The sequence below is a fragment of the Podarcis tiliguerta genome (genome assembly GCF_965153285.1).
Source record: "Podarcis tiliguerta genome assembly, chromosome: 9".
NCBI classification, from domain to species: Eukaryota; Metazoa; Chordata; class Lepidosauria; order Squamata; family Lacertidae; genus Podarcis; species Podarcis tiliguerta.
The window spans coordinates 51,827,270-51,839,906 of record NC_139542.1 but is presented as its reverse complement, the minus strand read 5'-3'; the positions used below and the strand labels follow the sequence as shown (position 1 = coordinate 51,839,906).

Here is a 12,637-nt window from a genome sequence, read left to right as displayed (position 1 = left end):
GTATTTTGGTTAGGAAAGTGTGAATTTGATAGATTAGCCTTCAAATGAGTATTGAATTGAAATTCTCTTCCATCCCTAACAGACATACAAGCAGATCTGGAAACAATCTGGTAGCACACTTTCCTCTACTTGTTCATCCTTTGAACGCCTTCTTTTAAAATTGCATTTTATGGCTTGGATACAGGGTTTTGCATGCATGGTTTATCCCCGCTGTACAAGATGATAAATTAGCACACATGGAACTGATCACACTCCACACACATAATTTGTGGAATGGTAGCTTACATTGTATATCTTCCCATGAATTGCAACACATACACACACACACGTTGATGCAATGCTGGTCATGCAGGTCAGTATTATCAGCTTTAAAAGTGATGATGAACTGTTTGCACCATTCTCCCCCTCCCCAGAGGCTGAGTGGATAGCCCCTCACCCTGCAATTCGGGCAGTTTCCTGATTCCAAATCCAGCTCCGGGCTTCACCTTCTATCAGAGTGAGTTGAACTGGTTCTCAACGGTAGACTTACTGCATTCCAAGTGACAGGTGTAACTCTGGAGAATTCACCCACGACTTTTAACAGCAACAAGAGACATGGCTCTGAGTGTTGTGCAATTTCAAGGAGTTCCTGCATGCTTCAAAACTTACACCCCCCCCCCCACTATACTTGAGTAGCCATGTAAATTGGCTTATGTTTTATTGACTTCATATTTTCTGGTACTTTCTAACAGGATCGTGTGCCAACCTTCCTATCCCGTGCTATATTTCCACAGGTGCATTCAGAATGACATCCATTTGATGGAGACACATTAGTCAAACCCGACGTTGACATTTTCTATTTATAGAGTCACATAAGCGCATGCAGTTTTGAAAATTAGGGCTTACTTTTTCCGGTGTAAAACTGAAATGGTGCTGCCATAGGAATCCTGACATGATTTACTGCCAGCAAACGTGACCCCATGCTAAGCCTATTGGACCAGCGTACACCTGATGCTTGCTAGTAGTTGCCGCTCTCTGTAACTCAGTAACTCATTAAAAGAGAGAGAGAGAGCAAAGCACACAGCGAAATAGTTACCACATGCTGGAAAATTAGCAATGTGGCATTCAAGCTTTTGTGTGGCATTGGATCAACAGATGGAAAAAGTTAAGTATCGGCCTCGGTGCCCTGCATGTGTTTGCTCGAAGTGAATGAAAAGCTTATAAGGCGTGACATTATTTAATTTTTATAAAGTCTGTCACATCCAGAGAGATTTACAACACTTGCTTTAAAAATATCTCCTGCAGGTGCCTTCTGAACGTGTTCCAATTCAAACATTCCTGTGTGCACTTAAGCGACTGGACCCTATACCACAGTATTTAAATCAAGTGCCATAGTAAAATGATTTAGGGTAATCCAATAGCATTTGAGGGATTTGGGTTGCAATATACAAGCAAAGAAGTACTTAGATATAATCTTCCAAAAACTGTTGAGTGATGTTGCAAAGGCCATGCTGGCTGGTTTGTACTATGTGCTTAGCCTGGACATCATTCATTTGCAACTGCCTGTTTCTGGTCCGAACCTCCACAATGTGTGACCCAAATGCAGCCCACCAGCCATGTATGATGATACACCAGAGGCTCTATAAACCTCTTGATACTGCTGCCTGCCTGAGTGTGGTCACCTTCTTCATTGTAGGTCTTGGGATGTGTGTGTGTTACAAGTTGTGTTGGCCAATTCTACAGCATGGTCTTGATTCCAATAACTCAAATGTATTGGAATGCAAGCATGCATTCATACTGCAGCTGTGATGCTACAATGGAAGTGAGGAAGGGGAAGTAACTCACATAAGAGGTACCAGATAACATGGGATGCTGGAGGTGCTACAGTCACTAATTTGGATTGTGGCACCTCAGCTGATCTTGCTATTCCATGTGGACAAATCGCAGCAACCTCAGGGCTCAGTACATTACTGAAGTGGATGCTTGTGGGCACGATGGACATCTGAAGGTGGCTTGGACAGGTAGGTCATATAGGATTTGTAAGACTTTGGATAGCTCCAAGCAGACATCTTGCCCCCCAAAGGCCTGGAACTCAACTTTATCTTTCTTGAGCTCTACTATGCTTCCTAGGCTCTACCCACTTCTTGAAGAGTGTGGGGCCTTCAAGGTATGAGAGATAGCATTCAATCACTTCCAATATTGTGCATGGTTTTTGCTGGTAAACATGAACATGAGATGATGAGGCAATGAGATGTTATAAATGACAGTAACTGACCATTACTGTTGCTGCATTCACACAGCAGCTTAATAATAATAATAATAATAATAATAATACCCCACCCATCTGACTGGGTTTCCCCAGCCACTCTGGACAGCTTACAGCATACATAAAAACATAATAAAACATCAAACATTAAAAATTTCCTGATACAGGGCTGCCTTCAGATGTCTTCTAAAAGTTTTCTAGTTCTTTATCTCCTTGACATCTGAAGGGAGAGCGTTCCACAGGGAGGGCACTACTACCGAGGAGGCCCTTTGCCTGGTTCTCTGTAACTTCATTTCTCGCAGTGAGGGAACCAGCAGAAGACCCTCAGAGGAGGACTTCAGTGTCTGGGCTGAGCGATGGGGGTGGAGACGTCCCTTCAGGTATACTGGGCTGAGGCCGTATCCCATTGTTTCCCAAACTGTTAATTTCCACCTTAAATTTGAGCTTTCACATGATGCAAGAACTACTTCCAGAAAACTAATGAAATATAGTGCATGTTAATATTCATTTCCACATTTTTTTTATTCCAGAAAAATACATTTGCAGCCCCCTTAACCCAGAAAATCATGGGAGTAAAGGGACAAGATTTGGGGTGAAATACAAGTGCATAGTTATTTCCTGCCTTTTAAAATGATGGAATCTTGGGAGAACAGAAGAATGCATGTGCAGAAAGAGTGGGGGTGTAGCGGTGTTGGTTATTTGTTGTTGTGTCACACCATACCCACTGGTGTGAATGAAATTTAGCATGACATGCCAGTTTATCGGTCAAAAAGCCACCGTTCTATTACATTACAGGTACTGCAGTGTGAAAGGAACATCGGAAAACAGGGCAGAAGTGCTAGCTTTATAATCAGGAAAACTAATGCAATATTCCCCATGTCTGAAAGCACACCCTGAGTTCTAATAATATTTACTGAAAAATGTTATGTCAAGAAACTTTGGTCGCATCTATGCTTTTGCTATACAGGGGAAAAGGTCATTCTTCCCATGAGATAGGTGAGATGATAATTCCCCATAAAATTTGTTTTCTAACATCAAATGGCTGCTTTGCATTTTGAAAGGTAATGGTTCTCCATAGCGTCACATTTCAAGGACTGAAATGGGATAATAATAGGCTACTCTTCCAAGGTACCTTGGACATTTTTATTGTTTTCGATTATTTATTTATTTCATAACAGTTATACTCTGCTTGATTGTAAAACAACAACAACGTCAAAGCAGTTTACAAAAGATAAAACAGTAAAACCCAGAAAAAAATTACAAACCTAAAATAAAACATACAAAAGTTAAAATGCAAAAACAGATTAAAATTTACCTCAACTTTCTAAACATCTGATTGGGCTTGTCTTAACAGGGATGCTTGGGAGCACATGCTAAGGATTCCCTGAGACTTTTAGTGATCTCTCAACTACAGATTGCAGGGTTATTTGTTTTAGTCGTAACATAAAATATATACATGTTCACTCGAAAGCAGGCTCCCACTCTGGTGGCGACCAGACCCAGCCCTGCTTGGGCCTCTGGTATCGTAGTAAACATCAGACCTTCAGGTCATTCAAGTGGGTTATATGAGAGGAACTCATGACAGTTACTCCATCTTGAGTTTGCAGTGTACCTCTTACCCTTAATGGTGAACTCGCTTGATCCCTGCAACGTCAAATGACAACAAGCAAGTGGGGGAAAGCTATTGGGGATTTAGCATCACAGACAGCAACTTCCGTATCATTTCACATTCCTTCAGGCACCACGCTTTTCAAAGGAATCAGTTCACACATTCAGCTACCAGTGATCAAATGTAGGGAAGTGATTATTTATGTGTTGGAATCAGCCAATGGTTTTTCTTTTAAAAACAACAATTTCATCTGTGTGATCACTCATCAGTGACTGCTTTGCTACTCTCTCGAGTGCCAGGTGGGATTGCTAAGATGAATATTCATGATCTAGAACTCTTATTGTTTAATTCATTTGAGTCTTCTACAAAAAGCTTCCCTCATAAGCATGTTTGAACTGGGTAAAAAGTGGCACTTATTTACAATGGGAAAGATAATTTTATGCCAGATAAGTGCGGAAATTTCGACTCCCACAGGTACAGTGTCACAGGCTGGAAAATATATTATAACAATCCTCTCATTGATAAGCTTTTTCGGCTTGTGCTATGACACCTTTGACTGTCAGCGTTTAGCTATTACTTATATTTGTTTGAAGTAGCTGCCAGGCGATCAAAAGCTTGGAAGAGCGGCTCAGTTTAACTACCTGTAAACATCAGGGGTCTTTAACTTGAGCACTTTCTTTTTATTATTATTTTCTGAGTTTTATGATAATGTAAAAATGAAAAGTAGAGCAGGCATTGTCAGGAAGTTGAACTGTACTCCTGAGGCTGGCTCTGGATGCATTGCATATTGCAAATTAGGCAGAAAGAGGTGACTTTTCAGCCTGGCCAATGTAGCTGTTATTGGCAGGTGCTGAACCTTTTCTACAGCAAAGTTAACCTACTCACCCCTATTGCTCATTTGTTGTGTAAGGTCACTCAGCAAAGTTGCTTGAAATGAGATGAGACTATCCAGCTAAGATCACTGGAAAAAGGATGATTATGCTTTAGCTGTCAGTAGACTTAACTTGGAAGAAAATTAACCATTTTGAGGATTTCTTCTTTTATACTTACAGGCCTTTCTGGCTTTTTTAACCCAGTTCAGTTAAAACGTTCAGAGTCAGAAACTAGTTTCAAATCCTAGTTAAATTCTGGCCATGGTCATCATTCAATCTAACAGCAGATGCAACACTTACAATGGTACACAGTGGAAGAGGAATTTAAGAATGTAACTCAGTGGTACAGCACATGCTTTGAATGCAGAATATCCTAGGTTCAATCTTCAGTGTCTCCAGAAAGAGCCTGGAAAGCCACATAGATGGCACTAAGCTAGATGGACCAATGACCTGACCAGGGCCAGCCCATCCACGAGGCAAGGTGAAATGATCGCCTCAAGCAGCAGAATCCACGGGGGCAGCACATCCTGATGTTTCCCTCAGTGGCCAAATGCATTCAGAAAGCCCACTAGGGGAGGTTGAAGGCAATGGGACTTCTCTGATGCTTCTGCTCAACAACTGATATTATGTGGCTTTCTTTCTCTGAATCTGGGGTTTTCATGAAGCAAAAATTGCTAGTAGCTATTGATGGATCAAGCTTCCACAAATTTGTCTAGTACCCTTTTAAAGCTATCTAAATTAATGGATGCTACTATACTTTGTGGTGGTGGATTCTATAAATGAATGTGTACATTAGGTGAAGAAATTCTTCTCTTCATATGTCCTGAATCTGCTGCCCACCAAGTTCACTCGTTGATCGTAAGCTCTAAGTACTATGAGGAAGTGAGAGAGAAAATATCTGCCAGTCCTCTTTGTCCGCACTATGCATAATTATATAGACCTCTCTTAGGATTGCTCTCCTCTCCACACCTTATTCGCCTTTTAGATAAACTGAAAAGCCCCAAGCAAGTACTTGTAGAGTATGTGTTTTGTTTGGGAGGGATGAAGTGGGAGAGGAAGTAAACAAACCTTTGCAAGACTCCTGAATGATGGTTGCAAGGTAAAGGAAGAGAGCTGCCCAGGGCACTGGCGGAGGAAGAGGAGTGCGGGGGGGGGGGAGTGCACCGCCCCCGACAGCGTGATCCTGGTGGGGTGCCATCGCGGCTGCCCCCCGCCCACACTGGACGCCACGCCCCTGTACGTGGTGTGCCCTGCCCCTGCCTGCTCTCCGCTCCCTGGTGCTAGAGCATGAAGCTCCACCACTGGCCCTGGGAATGACCATGCTTTCTCCTGAGGCATTATTGCATCTGATCAGAAACATACCAGCAGATGTGTGTCTTCTGACCCCGATCTGCCCTAAATGGTGCCCCAGCTGGCTATTATTATTATTATTATTATTATTAAAAAGCCATTCTATCCACAATCTGATCAAAATCAAAGGGAATGGTGTTTGAGTAGGCTATGCTGATGTTTTGCCGGCATTTGGGGGGGGGGATCTTTTAAAATGCATAGGTATTCATAGGGTGTCAAGCCGTTAAATCTCTTTGCAACAGTTCCCTTTTTTTGCAACTGTCTTTATGCTCCCAGACAAAAGTTTAATTTTAGATCTGATAAGTTGGTTTTCTTTATAGAGCAGTCTTTGAGTTCCCCTTGAAAGCATCCCCTTGTCAGATAATAACCATAGCTCCATGGTTGACTGGGAATATTAAATTCTAACATTTCCACCTATCATTTTTCAGATATTCAAAAGTGATCGCTTCAGGCACTTCAGCTTTAATGATGCATGTTATGTCAGCCATCGAATCCCCTGCCTCCCCCTGTTTGCTATATAGAGGGTGGTTGCTGGTTTTGTTCTAGGGGCTCTTCCAGAACAGAGGTTTTTGAGGAATGGCCACGCCTTGTCCATTCACATTTGATGGAGGTCCAGATGACATCACCATCCTTGTGCAATCAACCTATATTTTCCCCAGGGATTGCCCTATATGTCCCCCTCCCACAGAAAATCTGATATAAATAAATAGAATGGAGCCATAATGGAAACTCTGCAGATGGAAAGGATCCTTATTGCCATTTTTGCTTCCATTTTAAAGACTCTTCTTCCTGGTTTCCACCTGATTAAATGCTTCCTCGTTGCACTAGTGCTAATCCGATTGGTCGCCTAATTAGAGAGTTCCTATTGCCCAGTTTGTGCATTTTTAATTGATCCAGCTACAAAGAGGGAAAGAATGGTGGTTTCTTACAACATGCAGAATTTTAACTTTCTTTTAAAAAAGCACAGTAATTGCACACTCAGAGGGAAAGTCGCTTTGCATAAGCTTGTTTACTGTCTCATGTTGGAAAGGGGGAACAAGTTCCAGAAATGATTAAGCAACATAGCAAATTGTGCAAGGAGGGGAAAAGGGGCTGTAATGTAGGTGCTCTGTTGCAATTCAAGATGCAGCATAAAATGGAAAAGGAAGAATTGGAGAATGCTGAGCCTTCTGTCCACCCCAGGTTAATTTTTGTGTGAATTGTTCCTTTGCCTTTTTGTTTGTCTCACCCCAACTCTCTTCTAATACAGTATAATAAAATACATGCAGCTAGAGACAAACGTATCTCCTCTCTGTTCTAGAAAGCAAACCTGTTAAGAGGTAGCATTTGCGCAGCCAGGGCCAGAGGCTTGAATAGTTGGGTTATGATTATATGCCTTCAGAAGCAGGAGGGGATTTGCCAGGAGTGAAACACAGGAGACAGAGAGGCTTCCAGGTCAACCCTGCTTCCTCCTAGTCTCTCTCCTTAGATGGTATGTGCCTCCCAGCTAAAAAAAGTATGCTAATTTTAAAATGGGGGAGGGGTGCAGCAACTGAAATGGTCAAGCCCAGAGGAGACCCATTGATGGTCTGCTGCTTGGCAGGCCCTCAAAAATCTGGACCTTGTTTTGAGCATTTGCGCAAACTATCTAGAGCAAAGACACTGTCTTAAGGCTGAAGCACTTCCAGTAATTAAACTCTAGGTAAGCTACCTGGAAATCGCTTGGGGAACCTTGCCAGCATTCCTGTCCAGATCTTAATTAAAGAAGAGCAAGCTAGCAGTGAGTGGTGTTATTAGCAGAATTAATGCACACTTTCCGAGAGTTGTGTGCATCATACTGCCTCAAACTTTCATCTGGATATTATCTTGAAGGCTGTATCATGAAGCAAGAGCTCATTCCACAAACCAAATTGTTCTAATAAAGCTATTAACACATTGCCAAAAAGTAAGAAAAGTGTCTCCAAAAAAGCGGACGGATTTACATAAAATGTACATGCTAATTTTTATCTATGGATGCATAGAAGTAATTACTGCAATTGAAAAAGAAATATGCAGTAGTACCTCAGGTTAAGTACTTAATTCATTCTGGAGGTCCGTTCTTAACCTGAAACTGTTCTTAACCTGAAGCACCACTTTAGCTAATGGGGCCTCCTGCTGCTGCTGTTGCTGTGCCAACGTTGCACGATTTCTGTTCTCATCCTGAAGCAAAGTTCTTAACCAGAGGTATTATTTCTGGGTTAGCGGAGTCTGTAACCTGAAGCGTATGTAACCCGAGGTACCACTGTATCTCACTGCAGAGTGGAAGAGTGCTGGCACTTCCAGTCTGTCGCTTTTTCACATGGGTTTCAATCACATACCATCAGGTTGAGGTTGAGCAATTAAAGTTGATTTGGAGGTCTTGTGCAACAAACCCACTTGCCCAAAAGATTGGACTTCTTGAAATGTGGAAAGTGCCCTTGAAAGTTTGGGACAGCATTTGTTTTGATGCACCATTAGCTAACCTCCCCCAAGCAAGTTGGAATGAATGCTCATTAAATAGGCAACATATGGTGACATTCGTGAATGCATGAAGCGGTTGACATGGCAAGTGACCACTTCTTAGAAATGTAGAGACTAGGGCTCTGCTGTTTGCTGTATCAGGACAGCAGTAGACAGCACACACGTCCAGTTTGGCTGAATGTACCTTGTCAAATGGCTCTAGTTGCATTGCACACCTGAATGGGAATACCCTCGAGTGGCAGTGCTGTACATAAGCATTCATAAAGCACAGCATTGGCAGCACATGCATGCACACCACATCCACAGTGCAGCTGCTGCTCTAAAGCGATGCCTCAGTTGCACATGTGCATTAAGACAGATTGTGTACTAACAGGAGGTGAAATAACAGGCTTTGTTGGCATCCGCCCCCCCCCCGGCCTTCTGTCCTTTAGCTCTGGCAACAAATCAAAAGGGTAAGACATGATGGGAGCAGCAACCTGATATCCAATGCAAGGCTTGCAAGCACTAAGACAGTGCTGACCTCCTCTGAAGTCCTACCCACTGAATGATACTCTTAAGAAATACAGCCGTACCTTGGTTTTGGAATGGCTTAGTTCCTGAAAGTTTTGGCTCCTAAATGCTGCAAACCTGGAAGTGACTCTTCTGGTTTGCGGACTATTTTTGGAAGTCGAACTGGGCTTCTGTGGCTTCTGATTGGCTGCAGGAGCTTCCGGCAGCCAATCAGAAGCCGTGCTTTGGTTTCCAGATATTTTGGAAGTTGAACAGACTTTCGGAACGGATTTCGTTCGGCTTCCAAGGTATGACTATACCTCGAGTTTAATGTGCTTTGGGTTGAGCGCATTCGAGTTGTGCTCCGCAGCAACCCGGAAGTAATGGAGCGCGTTACTTCCAGATTTCACCGCTCGCGCATGCGCAGATGCTTAAAATGACATCACGCACATGCACGGAAGCGGTGAAACGCGGCACGCGCAGACGTGCCATCGCGTCTTGTGTTCCGTTCGGGATGTGAACGGGGCTCCGGAACAGATCCCGTTCACATCCCAAGGTACCACTGTACACAGAATTAACTCCCGTACCTTTCCATACAATTATAAGCATATCTATCTATCTATCATCTATCTATCATCTATCTATCTATCATCTATCTATCATCTATCTATCTATCTATCTATCTATCTATCTATCTATCTATCTATCATCTATCTATCTATCTATCTATCTATCTATCATCTATCTATCTATCTATCTATCATCTATCTATCTATCATCTATCATCTATCATCTATCATCTATCATCTATCATCTATCATCTATCTATCTATCATCTATCTATCATCTATCTATCTATCATCTATCTAATGCTGCTTCTTGATTCATAATAGGTAGTCTACATCCTCATCAGATTGATAAAGGTGCAATAAAAGCACAGCTCCATAACAAAAGGCCCCTTTTCTCTAGAGGGGCCTGAGTAGTTGTGCCCGTTAATGCAACTCTCCTAAAGAGAAGCCCTTGCTTGTCATTATAGTTTATCTGCTCTTGGCACCTGTAGGTATGCCAGGCAATACTGCACCTGCCCTGCACTGAAAAGGCGAATGCAGAATTGACAACACTTGCTTGCACTTATACTCACTGGAATCCCAACTAAGGTCCATAAGGAACCCTATCTCTCTCCTCTCATGTCTCCAAGAAGTTGTAAAGCATTATGCCCTTAGTCCCGCATGAACGAGTTCTTTGAACAGTCTGGTGTGATAAAAAATTTAAGCAATAATTTAGACAAGACATAATTAAGTGAACAGGGCTAATAAAACTCAGTTGGAATATTGTCAAGATATAAAAATGTGAATACCCCCTGAAGTATACTTGTTCAATGATGTCTGCCCATTCAAGAATAGAGGTCCCTTCACTTGAATACACGTTTGCTGTCATTCTGTGATGGCTTAGCTAATGGGACATCCCTGTTCCTGTTGAATATTTCATTAGCATAGGTTTCTCACTTGTCGCAGTTGTCAAAAGCATCACAGTTGATATGGCTTCATAGTCCTGAAGCTTGCATTTTTTCTGGTCTGTTGAACAGCCTCTGGTTTAGACCGTAGGATTGCAAAAAGGACAAGTGTCCAAATCAGCTGTCTCCAACATTTGTATGTAGTTTCCAATGTGCACACCTAAGTTAAGACAAGTCTAGGCTTGAATCGATTCACTTTCCGCACTGAGGCCTGCCTGAAGAGCTCTATATGTGACACTTTCTAATATCCAAAATTTCCTTTCCTATGTTTATTCCTTATAATGCAGTTTTGCAACTCCGGGTTATTTTTTTCCATTATCATTCGTAAAACACCCATATTCTCTGGGTGCTTAACAGTAATAATAACATCATTATCAACAGCAGCAACAAATAAGGAGTATTGCAGTGTGGTGTGTTCTTGTTCAATGTAAAGATCATACCAGTGGTGCTTACAATTGCATTGTAAGGCAGGCCATGCTTAACATCACCCTCGTCTTGCAAACACAGGGACTAGCATAGAAGAGTGGCTTACCTTGGGCCCATTCGTGTTTGGTTCAGTGTTGAACACAAAATTGGGGTGAACAGCACCTTCATTTCCTGGCTGTGGGGCAGGGATCGCAAATGTGATGCTCTGCAAATGTTGTGGACTGCAACTCCTGTCAGCCCCAGAGAACATGGCCAATGGTCAGGAATGATGGGAATTGTAGTCCAAAACCTCTGGAGGGCACCATGTTGGGTACTCTAGAGGCACCTGGCTGGTTGCTTTTGGAAATGGAATGTTGGACTAGAGGGGCCCTTGACCTGCTCCATAAAGACAATGACTATTTTCTTATATACTGACCAGCCTTTTGGCTTTGAAAGCACCAGGTGCCTATTCTATAGGAAAGGAGACGATTCAATTGATACCAGTGCCCGCAGCCAGCATACCTCTCCTTTATGGCTGTTGTCACTCACACTTTCTACTCACCCTTTCAATTTCTCCTCTTGTCCACCGCATAGGACTCGTAAGTAAGGAAAACAAATGAGAAATGGCAAACCTTATGGGTACACTCTTTTGGACGGCCTTTTATACATGTCAGTTCGATTACACAAATGGAAAGGGAAGGATGTTGGATGGATGAAGAGGATGTATGCGTTGACATTTGGCACTTTTTACTTGTGATGAGAAAAGAAATGAATAAAAATGGTAAAGCCCAGCGATGACCCCCATTTATGTCAATCTCTATCTGCCTAAGAGTTTAACTATCATGGGATTGCTGGTGGTGGAGGGAGAGAGAGAATGAGAATTTATTACGGCTGTATCCTGCAATGACCTTTTGCTTCCTGAGTGATAGATCAAGAGTGGAGATAAAGGTCATGTCATAAGACAGCTATCAAATCCTTCCATTAGCTGATCATCTGTATTATTTATAAAGTCCTTTTCTGAAAGGCACCCTTGGATGTTGTGTAAAGGCGCTCCAATGAGAACAAGGCAACACAACTACGCCTAAGGAAAACAAACCCAGTGTGATTTGCCGGAAAGAACAACTAAATAACATAAAATATATGCTGTGTAGATAAAACGGAGCAGGGACCAAAATAACAACAACAAGAATGAGGAATCAAGAGTCCAGAAAAGTCTCCAGGTCTTTAGTAAAGGTAAAGGGACCCCTGACATTAGGTCCAGTCGTGGCCGATTCTGGGGTTGCGGCGCTCATCTCGCTTTATTGGCTGAGGGAGCCGGCGTACAGCTTCCGGGTCATGTGGCCAGCATGACTAAGCCACTTCTGGCAAACCAGAGCAGCACACAGAAATGCCGTTTACCTTCCCGCCGGAGCGGTACCTATTTATCTACTTGCACTTTGATGTGCTTTCGAACTGTTAGGTGGGCAGGAGCAGGGACTGAGCAACGGGAGCTTGCCCTGTCACGGGGATTCAAACTGCCGACCTTCTGATCAGCAAGTCCTAGGCTCTGTGGTTTAACCCACAGCACCACTCACATCCCTTCTCCACGTCTTTAAGAGGTATTAAAAGCTGGATATTGTCTATGCCTCTTGAACTACCCAGGGAAGCACATTCCAAAGGGCGGGTTCTACAATGGA

At 42.7% G+C, this 12,637-nt stretch overlaps 1 long non-coding RNA gene across 1 annotated transcript; it reads left to right on the top strand.

The window, feature by feature from the left end:
* The first annotated feature begins 421 nt into the window (after positions 1–421).
* Positions 422–11,752, top strand: LOC310657462. Its single transcript, XR_014501795.1, has 2 exons — positions 422–496; positions 11,556–11,752. It is a non-coding gene; the product is annotated as an uncharacterized lncRNA (long non-coding RNA).
* Positions 11,753–12,637: the final 885 nt, after the last annotated feature.